This window comes from Alligator sinensis, unplaced genomic scaffold (assembly GCF_000455745.1).
Source record: "Alligator sinensis unplaced genomic scaffold, ASM45574v1 scaffold871_1, whole genome shotgun sequence".
NCBI classification, from domain to species: domain Eukaryota; kingdom Metazoa; phylum Chordata; order Crocodylia; family Alligatoridae; genus Alligator; species Alligator sinensis.
Window position 1 is genome coordinate 6,340 of NW_005842746.1, and position 19,880 is coordinate 26,219.

General features: G+C 44.9%; 1 protein-coding gene across 5 annotated transcripts in view; it reads left to right on the forward strand.

Annotated features, from left to right (window-relative positions):
- SESTD1 (SEC14 and spectrin domain containing 1) overlaps positions 1-19,880 on the forward strand; it is a 123,601-nt gene that overhangs the window by 2,596 nt on the left and 101,125 nt on the right. The window contains exons 1-3 of one of the 5 annotated variants that reach the window (XM_006034530.3): positions 1-38; positions 2,632-2,689; positions 3,413-3,515. The gene's annotated coding sequence lies outside the window, so the exon portion shown is untranslated. Of the gene's footprint in view, positions 39-2,631; positions 2,690-3,412; positions 3,516-17,160; positions 17,184-19,880 lie in introns of those variants that run through there. The other 4 variants (XM_014525106.2, XM_025216539.1, XM_006034531.3 and 1 more) reach the window with 4 other exon arrangements.

Here is a 19,880-nt window from a genome sequence, read left to right on the forward strand (position 1 = left end):
GCTCCGAGCTGCGGCTGCCATTTCTCTGCTTCTGACAGGTCTATTGTTTTGCCTCTTTTACATCTCCCCTCCTTCCTCGGCTCTAGCTGCGCTGCAGCCCGCGGGCTCCAGGGACGCCAGGCCTGGGTGGGGAGACCGTGCTCTGAAGCGCTTCTGGGATGGGGGAGCTTGGTGGTGGCAGCCCTAAGGCTGGAGGAGATGGGCCAAGGACAGCAGGGGCCGGACAGGCACGCGTTGGTCTTGCTCATGCGCCAAATGCCATAGGAAAGAATCAGCAGACAATTTTATCTCTCTTCTTGTCTCATCTATTCAACTTATGACAAAACGCGGTTGGTCTCTGCGCTGGTCGCAGCCCCCAAATGTGTACGGGATGGTAAAACATTGCCGTAGCTCGCTGCACGTGTTGCCAGGTGCGCTACGGCCGGGGCAGAAGGTTCCACGTTTGCAAAGTCGTGCAGGTTAATATGTGAACCGTGCTGCTCCACGGTGCAGGAGAGCAGTTTCTCCACAGGAACGGCCATATTGCGTCTCTTAGAATGAGACTCCTTGCTAGGGTAGAAGCTGAATAATGTATTTCCGAGTTCCCAGCTGGCATTGTGGACACTGACCAAGTCATAGTTGTGAGGAGGAAGGGGGAAGGCTGGTCATGGGGTGAGCCAGAGAAAAGTTTGGTTTGAGAGTCCTAATGCTAGAACGGGGGTACCACCACATGCATGCACACAGGCACTGTAAGAGGCCACCGCCACATATGTGTACACGGACACTATAAGGGGGCACTGTAAGGCTAGGTACAGGCCTTGAAAAAGCCAGAGACAGATTCGATCTAAGTTATGGGGTTTTCCTTAAGCAGCATAGTTTGCATTGGTCGCAAACAGAACATGCATTTGCCCTTTGGTGTTGGAGGGGACCAATCTTAGACTAGGTTCCACCTTTTTAAATGAGTCTGTGTTGAACTTCTGTCGTTTACACCAGTAAAAGTGTAATGTCTGTATCTGGCCTGAGGGGGCACCACCACATGCATGCGTACAAAGGCTCTATAAGGCACCGTTGCCACATGCGCGCACACAGGCACAGTAAACAACTTTGACAAAATTTCCTTGAAGCAGTGCATTTGCAGTCTGCAGAATCCTGCAGAGAATTGGGCAGACAGTGCATTAAAATTCAACTGTCTACTGCTGAATCCTGTAAAAGCAGCCCTTGGCAGCTGTTTTGCAAAGATTTCTTGATCACATTTTCAGAGTAGCCTGGCCTTTTTCCTGTCTTGCAGTGTGAATAGGAAACTTTCCTGGGAGGCTGAGGTGGCCTAAGCTACCATTTTTTTCAGAATAAAAAACTTTATTAAAAAAAACCCAACAAAACTTTTTGTACCTTGTGGCCTTTCTACATAAACTAGTACAATACAATCTTCCTGAGACAGTAGAATATCAATTCCAGCTCCCATACCACTGTTGACATGCAGAACTTTCTTCCTACTTCTATTTGGGAAAGAATTTCATTATTTTTAAGCAATGGTGCAATGGAAACGGACAAGATTCACGTCAGTGTCTGTTTTTATTGTTTGGAGAAGCTATGAGAAGCATCAGGGATAGGCACTGAAGATATTTGTGGGAAAAGAATCAGTACAATTCCTCAGATATAGTGAAAAGAGTCCTTAAGGTAGAGGAGGTGAACTTCTCCCTTCCAAAAGTCAGGAGTGGTCTGGAGAAGCCAGCTAAGTTGGGACAGAATATGAAGAAACTCTGAGCAGGACTTAAGAAGCACTAGTTTCCTTCCACCGACCCCTATTCAAGCAGCTTGGCCACTCTGTATTGCTTCTCTTTTGCCAGGCTGTGGATTCTGGATATGCAGATGCCCAAATGCCTCTACTCACTTCATCTTCTGGTTAGCAATTTTAGTTACCTGGCTAGGGGTTGTTGGGTAAAAAAAATCAAGTCTCGCCCTGAGAGACATTTCTGTAATATTTGTTGCCTTTGGATATGAGGAGATTCTGCAAAGTTAATTTAGGTTGGATTCTTTTCTCCGTGTCAAATATGATAAACACAATTCCAGGGTTGTTGTTGGTGGAATTCAAAACACAAATAGCACCCTAGGACTGTGGTAGAAGTACTGTATTTCACAATATCCATTTTGTGTTCTTTAGTTTGAGACTGCTTTTTGATGCTCCATATTTTAACAGGGCAGGATTACATAATTGAAATCTTAATTCAGAATTTATCAGTTTTTTGTTATGGTAGTGTTTTGTCCAGTTTGTAGTAACTCTCCCTCTTGGCTTTGCTTTTTCTCCTTCTGAGCCAATCCTAGAATAAAATACATTGCAAAAAACTCTGGTTCTTGTTACTTTCTCATTGCTTCCAGTGCTGCCTCAGGAGTATAGCCCGCTAATTGTAAACAATGTTGATGTCTACCATATGTTTTGGTAGAAAATATGATTCCTGCTGTCCAAGTTCAACTTAAATGCCTGACTTACATGTGTGTAAATATACAGTGGAAACACTGGTCCTCTTATTGTGTAAAATGGGACTCTATAACAAACTCTTATTTTTTGGGTTCAAGAAACCAGGGTTTCTCAGTGGTACTGTATGTTAACTACTGAAAATTATATTCAAGTACAATTTTCTTTTAAATCTACAGAATCCAAGAAATTGTGAGTCAAAGCTCAAACCTCTATCCAGATATTTCGGCACATATGGTGAGTAACTTTATCTCTACTCTGATGTAGACATTTGATAAAGTCTTTGCACACAACTTAAAAAGTCTAACAGAGTTAAGAGTATGGGGTATTGAAAGCCCTCTGATTGCTGGGTTTCCGCTGTAACTGAGAATCTTCTTATGTGCTGTTTAGGTTGTGAGTACTCTTATGTAGAATATGTTTTCAAGTTGTGATATCTGAAAAAGAAAAGCAAAGCATCAGCAATTTTGCCCATATTGTATAGTACAGTTCATCATCTTAGCTATATGACCTTTGTACAGCAGCATTTACTACAACAGCATTCCTGGAGTAACCTTGATAGTATATGTGAATATGATAATCATTATAGTATCTAATACTTGTACCTGTATCTTTAGATGTATTAGGAAAGAGGATAAGTGGAATATGGATTAAAAGTTGTGAATTGTAATAGAAGGAGGAAGTGATTAATCATAGGTGTCAGCCAGGAAAGAAGTCTTGAAAAACATGCATGGAAAGGGGAGGGGAGACCCTTGAGATTTAAAGATATGGATTAGCCCATGTATATATAGACTTGGAGATGGAGGGGGCAGGAGATACAAAGGGAATTGGAGCATCCTGTTCTGACTAAATTAGAAATCAGTCCATGGAAGATTTGGGGGAAAAGGGGAGATATGCTGGATTCTGAACTGGACAAGGAAGCAGTACAGAAAATGAATTGAGGTGCTGTTTTCCTGTTTCTAGGTGAGAAGATGAATTGCTGCATTCTGGACAAGTTGAAGCTTGGAATGCTTGGACAAAGGGAATCCAAAAAGGAGGAAATTTCATTAGGTAAAAGGAGATGAAGGTATGACCCAGTAATTGAGTGGCTGAAAGAGGGTTTACTAGAAGCAATGAGTCGCAGGTGATGGTTGGTTTTGTAGAGTTGTGAGTTGTGTTAGACAAATGAGAGTTTAGAGTCCCTGGTTTTTGGCAGTGGATTTGAATGTGAGCCTAGTATTGACAGAGAGAAGGTGGGAGGCTTCCCTGAAGGGTATTCTTATTAGTTAATACAGTGCTTGTTTTGAATGCGTTGAGCTGAAGTCTGGCTATAGGTTAAACAAGAAATTTAGGCAAAAATGAGTGTTTGAGAAATTGAAGTGAATAATTTAGCTATTCTTTGATAGATGAGCATATTGCTTTAGGAATAAAAATGTGAGATTGAATTTGGAAAAGTGGCCTCCTCTTAGTGGAATGAATCAGTCTAAACATCTCATCTGTTTTCAGTTGATGGTGAAAATTGTTGTTTCTTTTTTATTGACAAAACCCTATAGTATGGGCCCTTTAGTATATATAGTACAGTAGAGTGGGCTTCTGTAGTTGTTCAGTATCATGATGGCTAAGGTCACTTGTTATGATTTGGTTGATAATTTCTGGATGTTACAATTTATAGGGCTTCAGGCAAGAGTTAGTTTAGAGTAAAAGTATGTGTTACCACTGGGGATCTTGCTCTATACAGAAGTTCTCCAGGGTCCAAGATTACTAGCTTCAAAGCATGTCAGGTCACATGTTTTTGATAGTGGATTACTGCAGCTTTTTTTCTGGTGTGTGGGCATGTATTCTAATCACTTTGGGAACTCGGTGTACAAGGAACACATTGACAGATTCCTCAGAACGGTACAAAAATAGACAGTGCCAGTCTTAGGGGGAATATATTTTACAAGACTTTAAGTAGCCGCCCATTTTTTTTCAATTCCATATAGTAACAAACATCTGAAATTTAGAAATATTTCTACATTCTATTCAGAAATATTTGCAATCTGGAAAAATATGGAAAGCAAGCCAGTGGTACATAAGTGCTGTACAATTTAGGGATGCGAATGGTTAAACGATTAACCAATCAGTCCAGTGATAACTGGTTATAGCTTACTGGTTATCATCTAGCGTGGGGTGCGTTATAGTCCGTCAGGGAAAGGGAACCTGTGTGGTGCCCCAGCAGGAACCAAAAGGTGACAGGGCAGGTAGAAGGGGCTGGGGCGGGGGTGGGGCTAGTGCCTATGGCTAGGCTCTGTGGACCCAGATGCAGCCACTTGCAACCTCCCTCCCACTTGCCATGAGCAGCTCGGGCTCCAAGCCTAGCTATTAAATACTAGTCTCCCCCATCTCCTGTCCATTCCCCTTACCCTGCTGCCCACAAGGAAAGCAGCTCAGTTTCTTCTATGGATGCGGAAGATTCCTCTTCTGCTGCCGTAGCTGCTGCTGATGGCATCTGTGTGCGCCCCCTAGACAGACGTGCACCCCCCAGCCAGACTCACAGCAGCTGCAGGGCCTGGCAGGGGCAAGGTGGAGGTAAGGGAGTGTGGGGTGCCTACCCTGGGTCTGTGGCTCAGCCCCACAGTGCACCCTGCCCAGCTGCTCCATTTGTACCCAGGCCTGGAGAGGACCTGCCTACCTGCCCAGCTTGTTGTGAGGTATGGAGCTGGGGCCCCGGAGAGCTGCTGAGTCCCCACTGCGTCTTGGGTGGGGGGGGCTTGAAGTGTCCCACGGGTGCTGAGCTGGCCTGGCCAGGGGTTTCCCACAGGCTGGGCTGGAGCAGCCCCACATAAGTCAGGCTGGGAGTTTCCATACTATTTAATTGTTTAACTGTTGTAATTATAACAGGTTAACTGGATGTTTTTTTGAAAATTGGTATTTGCATCCCTAGTACAATTCATGTTGTTTTACCACTTATGTATTTGGCTGATCTGTGGTTACCCATGCATCTATAATTAATTTACGTTTATTTTTTTCTTTTATATGGGGATGAACTTTTCCCTTTTTTATGAAAAGACTATTCTATAGATAGATTGTATAAGTACAACAGGTCCTTCAGGATATTTAAAGGCTTACTTTCGCATTAAGTGTAAGAAATTATTCATAGATTAATTTTGCCAGGATTTATAAACATCCTTTTGGTTAGTCATCAGTTATTCACTGTTATGCATTGCTAATGTGCCCATCTGACATGCAATTATAATTTCTAGTTAAAAATTCTACAGTGATAATATAGAATAAGTATATGGGAGTAAAATAATAGAATAGAACACAGCAGTGTTCTGGGGCATGCAAATCATGTTAAGGTGTTCCTCAAAGCCTTCACTGAGGTAGCAGACTAGTAATCAAAATAAGTCTTGTGTACTGTCACGAGGCTTTAAAGCTAACTCATTTTCTTACATCATTCTTGCAAAAGGATCAAGAAGTTCCAATCTCAGACCCTAGAGAGCTTATTCTTTGATTGTTCCAGCCAGCCAGCAGTTATACTCATCAGTACAGCTGTTTGTCTTTTGCTTCCTTCTTTTCCCCATCCGCTTTGGCTTGGAATTGTACCCTCTTTCCTTCCTTGTTGCTTGTTGTTTCATCAGGTTTACAAAATACTTGACTACTTTCTGTTATTGAAGATGGGAGTCCAGTTAGCAATAAGAATGGTTGATGGATCTGCGAACACCCATCAGCTCCATCCTCCAGAAATTGCTGAGGAGGTGCGCCTCGGAGTGCATTTCTTTGTGCATCAATTCTGCTAAGTCTAGAGCCGTCCTGATCCAGCACAGGGAGGGACAGATTGGAAGAACTGCCCTAAATGTCATAACTGGTTCCCATTATTCTACCTTAAACTTTATCCCCTCAAAGACTTTCGTGCATCTTCTACTCATTTCATTCAAAATGATGTACAATTTTTATCAGGACTTTGAATGTAATATCTGTAGGCAGCAGGAAGAACTTCTTTATGGTAAGGGTTGCCAGAATCTGGAATGGACTTACAAGGGAGGTGGTGCTCTCCCCTTACCTTGGGGGTTTTTAAGAGGAGACTAGACAAGCACCTAGCTGGGGTCATCTGACCCCAGCGCTCTTTCCTGCCTGGGGCAGGGGGTCCGACTCAATGATCTGCTGAGGTCCCTTCTGACCCTAATATCTATGAAGGTACAAGTATTTATTCTACAGTCCCAGAATCCAATCTTTTGTCATAGAGTTTGTTGTACCTCTGTTCTTTAAGGATTCATAGAAACCCATTGCCATGATTGTTAGGTTTTTCCAGTAGTAGAGCTTATGGGAAGGATAAATTGGCCTTTTATTTAGTGAGTAGATTTCCAACTGGAAATCCCATTGCTTGCTGGGACACAGCAGTCCCAGAGAAGATAGTATGGAAGCTAGACTGGTTTTACTTGAGCATAAGAGGGAAGTGTAGCACAGGATGTTGTTCAGTTATCTTTGCAGATGCCTTGGAGAAAAGGAGATGTAGAGAACCAACAACTAGTTATGACTTTGATTCACTGCCCCAACCCAGATTAGAGTGGCGTTAAGGCTGCTGTAATTTATATCAGCTGGCAATTCTCCCAAACATCCCAAACATGACCTAAACCCTGCTTGGGGGAAGTGTCAGAGCCAGCTAGGCTTGCTCTTTACCTGCTGGGGTTGAAGAAACTACCCCATTGGAAGCTGTCTGGAGGTATTATGTATGCCTGATCTCTTTTGAAACCACCTGCTTGACATTGAGGACCTCTGTTGTAGGGACAAAGGGTTATTTATTTTGCAAAAGTAAAGACTGAGGAGGATTTGATAAGTCCTCAAATACCTGAAGGGTGATTATGGACATTTTTCTGTGGCTATATGGGATAGGACTAGGAACAGTGGCCTCAAACTGCAGCATGTGGAGATTAGGAAGAACCTTCTGATTATGAGGGTGGTTATGCATCAGAACAGGCTACCTAGAAAGGATTTGTGGAATCTCCTCATTGGATGCTTTTAAAAGAAGGTTAGACAGATGGTTGATTGGGGTGGTTTAGTCAGGGATGATGCTTTGACCACAGGGATGCACTGGATGACCTCCCGAGGTTCCCTCCACCCTATGGTCATATCCTGTTTATAGAGCTGTTATCCTCATGTGACAGAACTAATTCTTTCAGTTTTCTCTCAGACTGCCTGAGATCCTGTTAAAAGAACTGATGTGTTGTGTAGATTATTATAGTTGAACCCAGATTATTCTTGTCATGTCCTAAGCTGGGTCAGAGGAAAGGGACTCCAGAATTTGACTTCATTCCCCTTTCTCCCATAGCTGCTGGTACCAGCCAGGGGAAGAGGTCTCTGGAAATTTTCCTCCCAGAGTCTCCTTTGTCTCTCATCTCTTCTGGGAAATAATAGATGTAAATCCTATGAGTACAGCCTCATTCTTTTCCTCCTCTCCGCTGTCTACCTGGTTCCTTCATTCAGCCATTCCCTTTATACATACCAGGGAATTAAGCACAGAAAAATTCAAAATGATGTGCTGAATCCTAGGGGCTGCACATGGTGGCACAGAGCTGGCCTGACCTGGCCTACTGGCATGCACCTTTGAACCAGACCATGCTGGCTCCGTGCCAGCATGTAGGGCACACGGCACTGCAGGCAGGAACCATGTGCCATTGGGCCAGGCGAGTTCCGTGCCTCTATGTGGGGCTTCCAGCCCTCCAGAGGGAAGTTGCATGTAGAGGCACGGAGTTGTGTGCCATCAGGCTGGGCTGGTTTTGTGCCTCCATGTGTGGCTTCCTGCTGGAGTGCTGGAAGACCCATGTACAGGCACAGAGCTGGCAGGCCCAGCCCGATGATGCGCAGCTCCCATCTACATTGCTGTGAGCCATATGGACTGGCACAGAGCCAACCTGGTCTGGATTGAAGGCAAGTACCAGCAGGGCAGACAGGCCAGCTCTGTGCTGCCATGTGCAGCCCTTGGGACTCAGCTGGGGAAGCTGATCCCAGTGGGAGCACACCTACCTCAAACCCAACACCTATATCCCCTTCAACACATATACCCCCACACCCAACCACCCTTCTCTTCCCTCCTCACTCACCAGCTGTCCAGTTGCATGCCACCATGTTCAATACCGCCACATGGGGCTCCCAGCTGGAGTATCAGGAGTCCCAAGGAGGTGGGGGCACAAAGCCCATTTGGTAAAATTATGCCGTTATGTGCCCGCAAAATTGTGCGAGCACATAATGGCATAATTCCCTGGGGTTTACCTTTATGCGCATACGTACCTCTCCCTGTTTATTATGGTGCCCTATGCACTTCTCCACAGTCTTGCATAAGATTGAGGAACCTGAAAGGGGGAAGGTGAGTATAGAGAGTTATGGATAAAAGCAAGGCATCAACAAAGAGGCCTTGTGCTGATTGGAGAGGAGAAAAAAAGAATGACAGAATTACTGATGTGACAAAAAGGGATAGTATAAGGGGGAGGAGGACCAGTTGTGGTGCCAGCCTCTTCCCTGTGGGGAGGCTGGGCCAGGAGGCTCTACCTTTCCCAGTGCTGTTGCTTCTGCCTGCCTGCCCCATACAGCTGAGCCTGCCCCGCTCCTACCTGCTCTGAACCCAGCCCCGGTGCAGCCCCCCACCGGGAAGAGGCTGGTGCTACCACTGCCAGGAGCACTGCACCTTTGCAGGCTCAGTTGCGTGGGGTGGGTGGGTGGCTGGCTGCAGTGCTGGGAGGGGTGGTTACAGGGGGGCTAAGGTGAATTTTGGGGTGGCTATAACCCCCCTCCTAAACCCCCCCCTAGTGGAGGACATAGGATTCACCATGTTTTTGCTTAATATGCTAGTGTTTGGACAGCCGTATTTCCACAGATGAAGGAAAAAACACAAGCTGGAAAGCAATACTGTCTTTATTGGGTGGGGAGTAGTGAGTAGCAGGGGAGCGACTTGATTAAATGGATTGTTTCATCCTAGGAAGTTGGCTTAATCTTTGGACTAGTTGGTGTTGAGAATTGCTGCCTTATTGTATACACAATAGACAAGGTACTAAGCATGTATAGTATTGAGATTTACTAGGTCTGTGATTTTTTGCTCGCTTAATTCTTTGATGAGAATTAAATGCTTTCTGTAGATTAGGAACATGTTTTTTCTTTATACTATTTGAAATTAGGCATGATATAAAATGTAGGAGTGCTCTTATCAATGATATTTTCTTGTGGGGGTGAGAGAAAGAATGCATTCAGCTCAGAGCTAAACAACAATTTAAAATCATGACCGCATCTCCAATAAATATGAAGAATTAAAATCTTTGAGCGGTTGGTTTTAAGTATTCTAATATGAAGACTCATTGCTTTCTATTCCTAAATGTCAAAAATATATGTTGAGCATTCATAGGTACATACTTGGGTTCACTTAGAGCTGATTGTGTTCCCCCTTTAAAAACTGTTAAATAATTAAATTCTTGTATACCCTTAAATTATAAACTCTCAATAAAGGGACAGATGTTACTGCTCTCTTAATTGCTTTTGCCTAAGTTATGGGATAAAAATATTCTACACCTCCTATAATTTGACAAGCATATAAAATTCTTGTTTTACCCCTTCTCTGTCCATGACAGTGCAGTTCTTAAAAGGAATAGTTGCCCTGTTTCCTCTAGGAAACCGTTCTAAAGTGTCCTAAAAATAATAATTAGAGTACTGTCTGCTTGTAAATCCACCTCCAATTTACAAGCTAAGACATGGCTGTTCAACTAGTGGCCCTAGGGCCTCATGTAGCCTGCAAGGGGTTAATTTGTGGCCTGTAGGCTCCCACTTTGCCATGGCCACTCCCCCTCCAATTAGGGGTGTGGGAAATGGGCCGTATTCGATTCAGATTCGGCCCGAATCAGAGACATTGATTTGATTCGGATCACTGTCCCGATTCGATTCGGCTGAGTCCGAATCTGAAGACTCGATGCTGATTTGGAGAATTGTTGATTTGGCCATAGACACAGCTTTAAATGTTTCTCTTACATACCTTGAGGTACCAGGCGCGGCTCATGAATGCTGCAATGCTGGAGCTTGGGGGGGGGGCCCCTGCGTGCTTGGTGGCAAACCCAGAAGTGGACCAAAAGTACTTCCGGTCCACTTCCGGGTCTGTCACCAAGTGTGCGGGGGGCTTCCCCCCTCAGACCCAGGAGGCATCAGTCGCCAAGGTGGGGGGGGCGGTTCCCCGTGCACTCCCGGGCAGACTTAGAAGTGGACCAGAAGAGCTTCTGGTCCACTTCCAGGTCTGCTGCTGAGCATGCTGGGGATCTCAGCATTCACAAGCCACCTGGTAACTTTAGGTATGTAGAAAAAACATTTAAAGCTGTGTCTGTCCAAATCAGTGAATCTTTCCAAATGTCTCCAAATCAATTCGGAGGGTTCCAGTTCGATTCGGAGAGATTAAAGGGTCTCCTGATTGGATTTGGATTCGGAGATTTGGCCATGGAACCTGCCAAATCGAATCAGCGACCAAAGCTTTGCACAACCCTACTAGCTATAGCAGTAGTTGGGGTCTCCAGGTTCCCCCTACCTTTTCCAGCTTTCACTTCCTGCCCCCACCTCAGAAGGCAAGGTGATATGGCACAGCATAGCCTGAGGTGTCTGCCCATAGCTTGCTCTAATACAGCCCCCAGGACATGCTCTAGGCTAAGATACTGTCAGTATCCTGATACTCTCTGTTCTCTGCCTCTCATTTTTTATGCATAGTGTTCCGAAGTTATTGTTTTCAGGGTGGGGATGGGAATTTGTGATTTTTTATTTTTTTTTTTTTTAAGCTGATCCAAGATAAGACTGAAGTAATGGTTGTGGGTTGAGAAATTTGAACAGTGGTTTCTACACTTCTGAAATCCACAAGCTGCCCTAGATTTCTTTCAATACAGAGAGCTGGTTTGCTGTAGTACTCCATTATAGCTATTGTCTGTGTTTTTTCTACTTCTATTCACAAGCTGTAAGAAATGTATTCACAAGCTGCAACATTTTTGATTGTAGTTGCCCATCTGCTGCTTGGTTATTTATAGATATTTCTCTGGAGGCCTTAGTCCCTTAAATCCTCATAATATTAATGAATTAAACATCACACTACCTTTGTGAACTAGGAAAGTAATATAGCACATCACTGTTCTAGAGAGAGGAAGATTGAATGAAGGGGGATTGCTTAAGGTCACACACAATGCTCAGCAGAACCTGAATAGATGCAAGGTTTTCTGACTCTTAGTCCTGTGCCTGGTAAAATGACTATACTGTCTCCTTTGTAAGGATTGAGAGAATTTTTTTTTTAATTTTATACTGGCTGTTGGTGAGCAAATCCATCAAGTTAAAGATGCCACTGTTAGTATATAGTAGTGTTAGTGTGTTGTAGCTGTGATGGCCCAAGAGTTATGCAAGGGGTAAGGTATTTTTGCATGATATCTTTTATTAGACCCACTGCTTAGTTGAGATAGATTAGACAAGCTTTTGAATGCAATATTGCTTGTCTAACTCTATCCAACTATGCAGTGGGTCCAATAAAAGATGTCACCTAAAGAAATCCTTGCCTCTCTGTTGGTATATAGGGCATTTAACAATTTATAACAACCCATACAAGTATAGCGAATATTACATAATTACATAGACAGGCAAGGTTCTTTGGGTAGATGTGATATCTTACATCAGACCAACTAAAATAGTTGAAAAAAAGTTATTTGCAAGCTTTCGGGCACAAACACCCTTATTCAGGCAGTGGGAGGCTGCTGCATAGATCAACACAGCTATAACCAACCACTTTGCATATTATTATATATATATATATATGCACACTCTTCTAATTTGATTTCACTCAGGTGGTTTTCTGTGCAGACATTTCTAATGGACTGGTTAGGAAATGAACACATTGCTGCATTGGATCTGGCCTGTGGAGCAGGGATTTTGCAGGTGTTCAGTGGCAGGGGGCTTTGCCTGTGCTGCAGCAAGGTTGCTGGATGGTAGGGCGATTTCCCCATTCTGTGCTGTGCCTGTGTGGTTAAGCGAAATGGAGATGGCTGGGTCCTGGTACTGACCTACCTTGGACTTGGCCTGGTTCATTTGGCCTGCCACCAGGACGTGTTGCCTACCTCTGCTCCAGGGTGGTGAGGGCCAGCCTTTTTGACAGGCATGATACAAATTAGCCTTGTACTCTCCCCAAGTGTCACACTGATCCCCTTCCCCTGCCTGATCTGCTGCTTTGCTTTTTGTTTCTTTCCCTGTGTTTCGTTCTCAACTTGCTGCTTTGGTTTCTGCTTCCTGTCCAATCTACTACGGTGTCTGTAATTTCCCCGGTCTGCCATGTGCCCACATACAGAGGCTGCTCATGCCACTTGTGGTGACCAACCTGTGATACAGGTACCACTACTTTGGAATATTTCACTTCTGCTTAGCTAATCAGTAACAGTCCTGTTCCCCTCCTTCCTTTACCCCCCTTTCTGTTTTAGACCTAGATGACATTCAAGGGATTTGTTCCTATTTATTCTGAAATAATATTATATTAATTAAAATGTCATCTTAAGTCAAATTGTACGGCTTCTTTTTTCCCCTGAATTACATTAAACTTAAAAAAAATATTTTTTTTTTTAAGAGAGAAGGGCCCTGGACAGCATACAGTTTCTAAGTGCGTTTTTATCAGAGCTTAGCAGTAGTATTGAAATCACCTCCTTGTCTGATTTGATGCTCTACAGGCCAAAACCATTTTTGCACTTCTGTCACACTGTTGTCTCCCATCCAGTTTGTCTACTATCTCCTTTAGGTTATTTTCAGCATGTTGTGCTCCAGATATATGCCACTCATTGAATTGTCTGCCTTTAGGAGACGTTTTCTTTTGAGGTATTAAGTTGTGTGTATGCTTCCCCCCCCCGCTGGACTTTACTCAGATGTTCTGCTTTGCATCGCTGTTCCTCTTTGCATTGCTTTTAGAAGTATTTAGAGCAACTCTTTAGTAACTTAAATTTTAAACCAATATTAGTACTGAACCTAAGCCCTTTTCCATCTCTCTCAAGAAATCTCCAGAAGACTTAATAAATTCTCTGTTAGGAGGATCACAAAATATATTTGCTAACATTTTTTAATCAGTATGCCAATGCTCATATTAGCTCATTTTCAGTTAGTTTTGTGAAGCTCTCAATGAAATATTTTAATTGTGATACTGAATGTTTTTTGTAATCTGATACAGGGTAATCTGATGTAACCAGTCAGAGATTCTAGATTCCATTTCTGTTACCTGACCTCGGTTTTCCCATCTGTTAAATAGGGTGTGATACTTGTCTTCCTTCCCCAAATACCAAAATAATTAATAGTTATAAAGCACGTTCTCTGTCCCCTAAATTGAAATGGTAGGTTTTTAATTGAAACCCACTGTTTCAATTTTTCCATTGCATTATGGTGAGGGGCCTGATCCTTTCTTTTTTTTTTTTTTTTGGTCGAAGCCTGCTTGCGGCCAGGGGGCAAGCTGCTGGTAGGCTTAGTAGCCCCTGAGCTGTGGGGGGCCCTGTTCTGTCCCTCCACGGTGGCAATCCCCTCTGGGGCCACCCTGGCAGCTGCCAGCGAGCCAGGTGCTGCCCTAGCCAGCTTGGGGTTAGGAAAGAGTTAGATTGGGCTGGATGCTGCCTCCAAGCTGGGGCAGCACCTGACCTGCTAGCAGCCCACCTGGGTGGCCCTGGGGGGGCACCGCCACCATGGAGGGGAGGAAGGGGGCCCCCTGCAGATCAGGGGGAGCTCAGCCCACTGGCAGCAGTCCGTGCTCCCCCCCCCCGGCTGCAAGAGAGGCAGGCAGGCTCTGCTGGGGGGAAAAAAAAAAGATTGGGCCCCCCACTGCTTCTGCCTTCAGAAGGTACCTGCTGATGACAGAAGTGGCAAAGAGCTTGATCCCTTTTTTCTGCAGAGCCTGCCTGCCTCTTCAGCAGCCAGGGGGCAAGCTGACCACTGCAGTGCATCATTGCAAACCAAACTACATTTGGATGTAGTTATTTTGCAATGATGCAAAGTTATTTAAAACCCCCCAAACTCTTCAACATGTACAGTATGACGCTATTAAGCTACACAAAGTAACATTTTGTCATTTATACATGTTAATGGCGTCATGTGTACAAGCACCCCTGGGCTCTACCTGCTTTGACAGGGGAGGGATTGCTGCATGTCAGGAGATGGAGAAACATGGACATGGAGCATGGGGGGGTTTTATGTAAAGGTTAATTTTTTTTTAAGCATTTTTATTTGATTGATGTTAAATAGAGAGGGAAAAAAGGCTCTAGACTCTCTAATAAATTGTGGAGGGAGAGGGCTGGGCTCTACCTTAGCCATGAGCTCAGCCAGCCTATTTGGCTTGAGGTTGGGTGAGGCCAGAATAGGCTGCAACAAGGGCTGTCTGGCAGAGGGGTTGGCACAAGTCTGTTGTGTGGGGGAGGTGGGGAGAGGAACCTGTCCACAGTTTGCTCCATGTGGGAGTGGGATGGTTGTTTCTGGCATCCTAAACCCCTGGTAATCCACACTGGTGGCTGAACATATGCCTGCCAGCCAGCCATTCCAGCCGGTTGCCAGGCTTCCTGCCCTCTCTGAGAAAGCCGGAGGCACTCCTGCCAGCAGGCTGCAAGGGGGAGCTGAGGCTGGTGATCTGAGACCCCGTATGGCTTGCTGGTTGTCACCCCACCCTCCTCTCCAAGGGAATAGGGTTTAAGCAGCTGTCTGGGGCCAGTAGCACGATCTTTCCAACTACTGCTTAAAGTTTAATGGGACAGTGTCTTGCGGCTGAGTGGCTGCAGTTTTTCAGTGAAGTAGTGCAGTCTGCTGGGGGTGGGTAGGTCACTGAAGAGCCCCTAGCCCTCTGTAGTTTCCCCCTTGGGCTCCCGAGCTGCTGTAGAGTTCAGGAGGCTAGAAGGTTTGTCCATGGAGCAGGAGAGTGGGAAAGTCTGGAAATGGTGCATTCTGGGGTGCTGGAGGACTCCAAATTGTTTGTTTTATGTCAGTGAAATGCTGAGAATTTTATTTAAGATTAGCTAGTTAACACCAATCGATGATAATCCTTCAGTGAACCAAAAGGGCACTCAGCACTAGTTAATGATCCTGAACATGCAATCTTTCAAGTTTTAAGTACCTTTAACAAGAGCTAATTGCAACATGTAATCTCAGATTGGTAAAATAGTTTCTAAAATAAATTAATGCTGTATAAGAATGGGAAATAATTCATATGGTATCTCCCCAATTTTCTCTGATTCTTGTTGTCTCGGACGGCCGGAGCCGACTCGAGATGATTCAAATATCACTCAGTCGTTTGGGCGGGCTGGTGAATGGAGAGGCAGACACAGCTTATTGGTTGCAAAAACTTTACTTACGCCGCTTGTAGCCGCGACGCAGGTGGTCCGGTCGCTTGAACAACTATGTGAGTTGCTCCAGCTGGCAAGGCTCAGGCCAGCTAATCCATCCACAAATTAAGCCGGGAGGGAAAGGGTACGTCGAGGATTGCGCTCGGCGGCGGGGAGAAGAATCGATAGGTGATCAGTCTATCGATCAGCTCAGCTGCAAGTCAGATCTCTTTAGAGGCACTCTGCAGCGTGCTCAAAGTTCTCCGACTTGGGCGGAAGTCGCACGAAATTTTAAACGGCTAGCAAGCCAATTACTAGCCGCCACGTAGGAATAATTTAGAACTGGCCAATAGCGGAACACAAATTTGCATTCAAATGGCGGGAACTCTCTTGCACCGAGGTTTTTCTGTTGCAACAAAAACCTTTGCTGTGCAAGAGGCTCTCATGTGGCGGGAAAATTCCATCGTGCCGAGGCACCAAAATCACTGGGTTGTGACACTTGTAAGATAAATATCATCATATAAAATAAAGTAATAGGTTTCAAGCTTCTGTGATAAATGTTGTGCAGAAGCACTGACTTTTATGTATATATACAGTTTATTCATGTAATTGTTATTTCCTTTTCAGATTTTAACAGCTGTGTAGATGAACTTTTTTGTAATTAAAGAACAGGGCTTCTTAAGAGTTTAATTGCTCATCTTTTTTAGAAGTGTCATTAACTTCATCTCCTTCAACAAGTAATTGCGCTTATCTTTCCTATATAGATAGAAAATGAAAAAAAAAAAGAGCCAGTAGGAAAGGGAAAAACTATTCTGAATGGTAAAAATTTAGGTGAGAGAAACCCTGCTATTTTAAAACAGCTGAATCTTTGTTCTCGTGTACTTTGGGGCTACTTGCAGATATTTAAAAAATATCACTTTACTGGAAGATGCAGTTCGTTACTTGAACCCGCCTCCACAGCGTCGGTATAGATTGGGCACTTCAGTGGGGCTTTTTGGCATTTTAGCTAAAGCTGTTTCAATCAGCTGTAAGATAAAAACACCAAAAAAGCCCCAGTAAAAGCCCCCAATCTATACAGACATTGAGTGAGCTGGGTCCAACTAACACGCTGCCGCTTCTGGGCATGTGCTGGGCTCAGTGTGGGAGCGCGTAAAATGTTAAAGTAAGGTGTCATTTTGGTGGGGGGGAGGGGTTAATGTCTGCAAACAGCCTTTATTAACAGGGATGTATTTATGTGGACTGGATTTGTCTTGATGGCCCAGGGTGTCTCTTTTAGTCCTACGTTCCTATATACTCCTTCACATTTTTTAGCAACATTTGCCTCCTATATGGTGGGCCAGTGGTTTTCAACCTTTTTTTCATTTGCAGGCCCTTAAAAAATGTCAACTGGAGGTGTGGATCCCTTTGGAAATTTTGAATGGAGGTGCAGACCCCTTTGAATTATAAGTGTGGGTATTTACATACTTTTGATTGATCAATTCAGGGATCCTGTTTTTTTCTGTTTAAAATTTGCCAATTCTCAGATTTAAAAAAAATTGAAAATTTTCTGATTAAAACCCCCCCAAATCCATGTTTTTCAGCAATTAAAACAAAATGCCACTCTCTCTCTCTCTCTCTCTCTCTCTCTCTCTCTCTATATATATATATATCAGTTGAACACAATGTTTTATTGTTATATTTACTATTTTGAAGCAGTTTAGAAGCCAAACAGTGCCTCAGTCATCATAATAAAATGAATTTTAAATACCTCTATATTTTGGTGTTTGATTTTCATTTCTTATCATAGAAAATCAAAGCTCTCCCTGTCCTCTTCGCTCACCTGGACACTGGTCCAGCTGCAGCTGTCCCCACAGCTTCTTTGTGGTGCCCTGATACGCTGCTGCCCTGCCCCTGACAATGCCATTGCCCCTCACTCCCCACAGCTGTCCTGCCTGCTGCTTTGTGGCTCTGAGCAGTGCTGGCCCCTGCTGTTCTGCTCCCTGCATCTGTGCCCAGGCCCCAGCAATCTCCATGTCCTTCCTGGGAAGCCTTTGACTGGAGCTCAGGGACTGGGCCAGGTGTTCCTCTGGCTGGGCAAGTCCCTTCCCTTCCAGGCTAGCCTCCCCCTGCACAGGCTGCTTTAGGGGGGCTCCAGGTCTGGCAATGGCAGCTGCTTCTATCTAGAGTGCCCCCCCGCAACCATCTCTCTCTCTCACACACACACACACACCCGTCTCCCCTCCCCTAGCCCATCACATGCATGTAGACCCTGCTTCCATCTCCACTCTCCCTCCACCTGGCCCATCACACCCCCCCGACTGGGTCCTAGGATCAAGAGCGAACCCCCAGGCTGGGGTCATGTGTACATGCATGGGTGCAGGTGTGGGCCAGGCTGCAGTGCAGCAGCTGCCCGTGCAGCTGTGGGTCCTACCGGCAGGTCCTGTCCCATCCAACAGCTGGGCACACAGGGGCCACATTTCCCCGGGCCCAGCGATGCTGCCAAGGCCCCAGACCAAGCAGGGCAGTATGTGGGCTAGCCATGTCGCTCCTCTCCTTCCCTTCCCTGTGCCCCACTGTGCAGCACACCCCCAGCCACCGCCTCCAGTGCTAGCCCCAGCAGAGCTGCCAGCAGCTGCCGTGCCACAGGCCAGCAGGATGTGGCATGGTGGTGTGGTGAGCAGTGGGGCAGTGGCCACCAGAGAAGAGGATGGGCAATGCTTACCCCAGCACCCCCTGCCGTACCCTGTTGGCTCTCCCTACAGGACCCAGCCCCCCTGGCAGTATGACCCTCACCTGATCCATAGGGCCTCCCCCCGCCCCACCCTGCTGGAGAGGTCCCTCAGCTGTTGTCTCACTCCCAGGGTCCAATCCCCAAAGGCCCTACTTACCCCAAAAGCTGCAGGAGGGAAAGTAAGTCTGAGCCAGCCCTGGCTGACTTGGATTCTCAGGCCTTACCCATGCCTCCTCTGGACAGGGCTTAGGGTTTCCTTCCCTTTTGCAAGTAGCTCTTGCAGACTGGAACTCTCCAACCTATAGAGAGCTGTTTGCAAAAGGGGAAATCTGTGTTTTCCTGCTTCAAAGGGAAAAATCTGCATTTTTCTCCACTAAAGGAGAAAATCCATGATTTTCACCTTTAAAGGGGAAAATCCACATTTTCCCATGGGAAACAGAAAACCCAGATCCCTGTTGATCATAGTAATCTTTTGCGGACTCCTTAAACATAGTCGGTGGACCCCCCAAGGGTCCATGGGCCACAAGTGTAAAACCACTGTGGTAGGTATTCAAGAAATAAAATGTTTATTAGTCATATGCTGTGTTATCCTCAAACTAATGCATTCAAGGCAGAGGCGCATGTACCTGTCTCAGTGCCTTCTCTTGCTGGAGAGCGTTAAGTCAATTGTCCTTGCAGATCCCTCTGGGAGACTTCCCCAGAACTACTTTTCTGGCTCAGGTTGAACAAGATACTTAAGAGACCTGAGGGATTCTTGAGGAGGAATGAAACTGAAGGTTTCTGTACCCTGAAGGCTATACCTGCTAGGGTGGGAGAAAAGGTGGGGAATGGCTAGATTGCTTGGTAATTGCAGTGCTAGGGCAGACTGAGAGCATCTGAAAGCCTTTGATAAAATAACTCCCAATTTCAAGAGTCCATTAAAACAAATAATGGCTGGTTTAGATTGTCAGTAATAGTGGTGAAAACTTTTTTTCCTGCACAAACTGAGATACTTCCTTTGGCTTTAGAAGTATTGAACAAAGGAACTATTTTAACCCATGGGCGATAGTTTACTACTATAGCTCTCAAAGCCAGCCAGAATGTTAATACAAGGTTTAACAAAGAACTAAGTGCTACGTTGAGTCTGGATAAGCTGAAGTGGATGGCAGAATAATGAAAGAGTAGTTTGTGCTGTCATCTTGGTTATGGTATAAAAAGTCTGGCGTGTCTCTAATTTAACTTGAGCAATTTAGTCTGAAGAGAGGGTAAAGTACTTAATACATGTGCAGTAAGCAGGCTTTTACTGAGGTCAGATAGCTTGTACAGGAGTGGTTGAGCTGAATTATAATGGAAAGACAAGAATGAACATCTTGAGCTCTGTGTAAAAGAAACTTTTGTCTGCAGCACACAGGAAGATTTAGTGTGTTGATCAATAGGCTAATCATTTTGAGGCAGA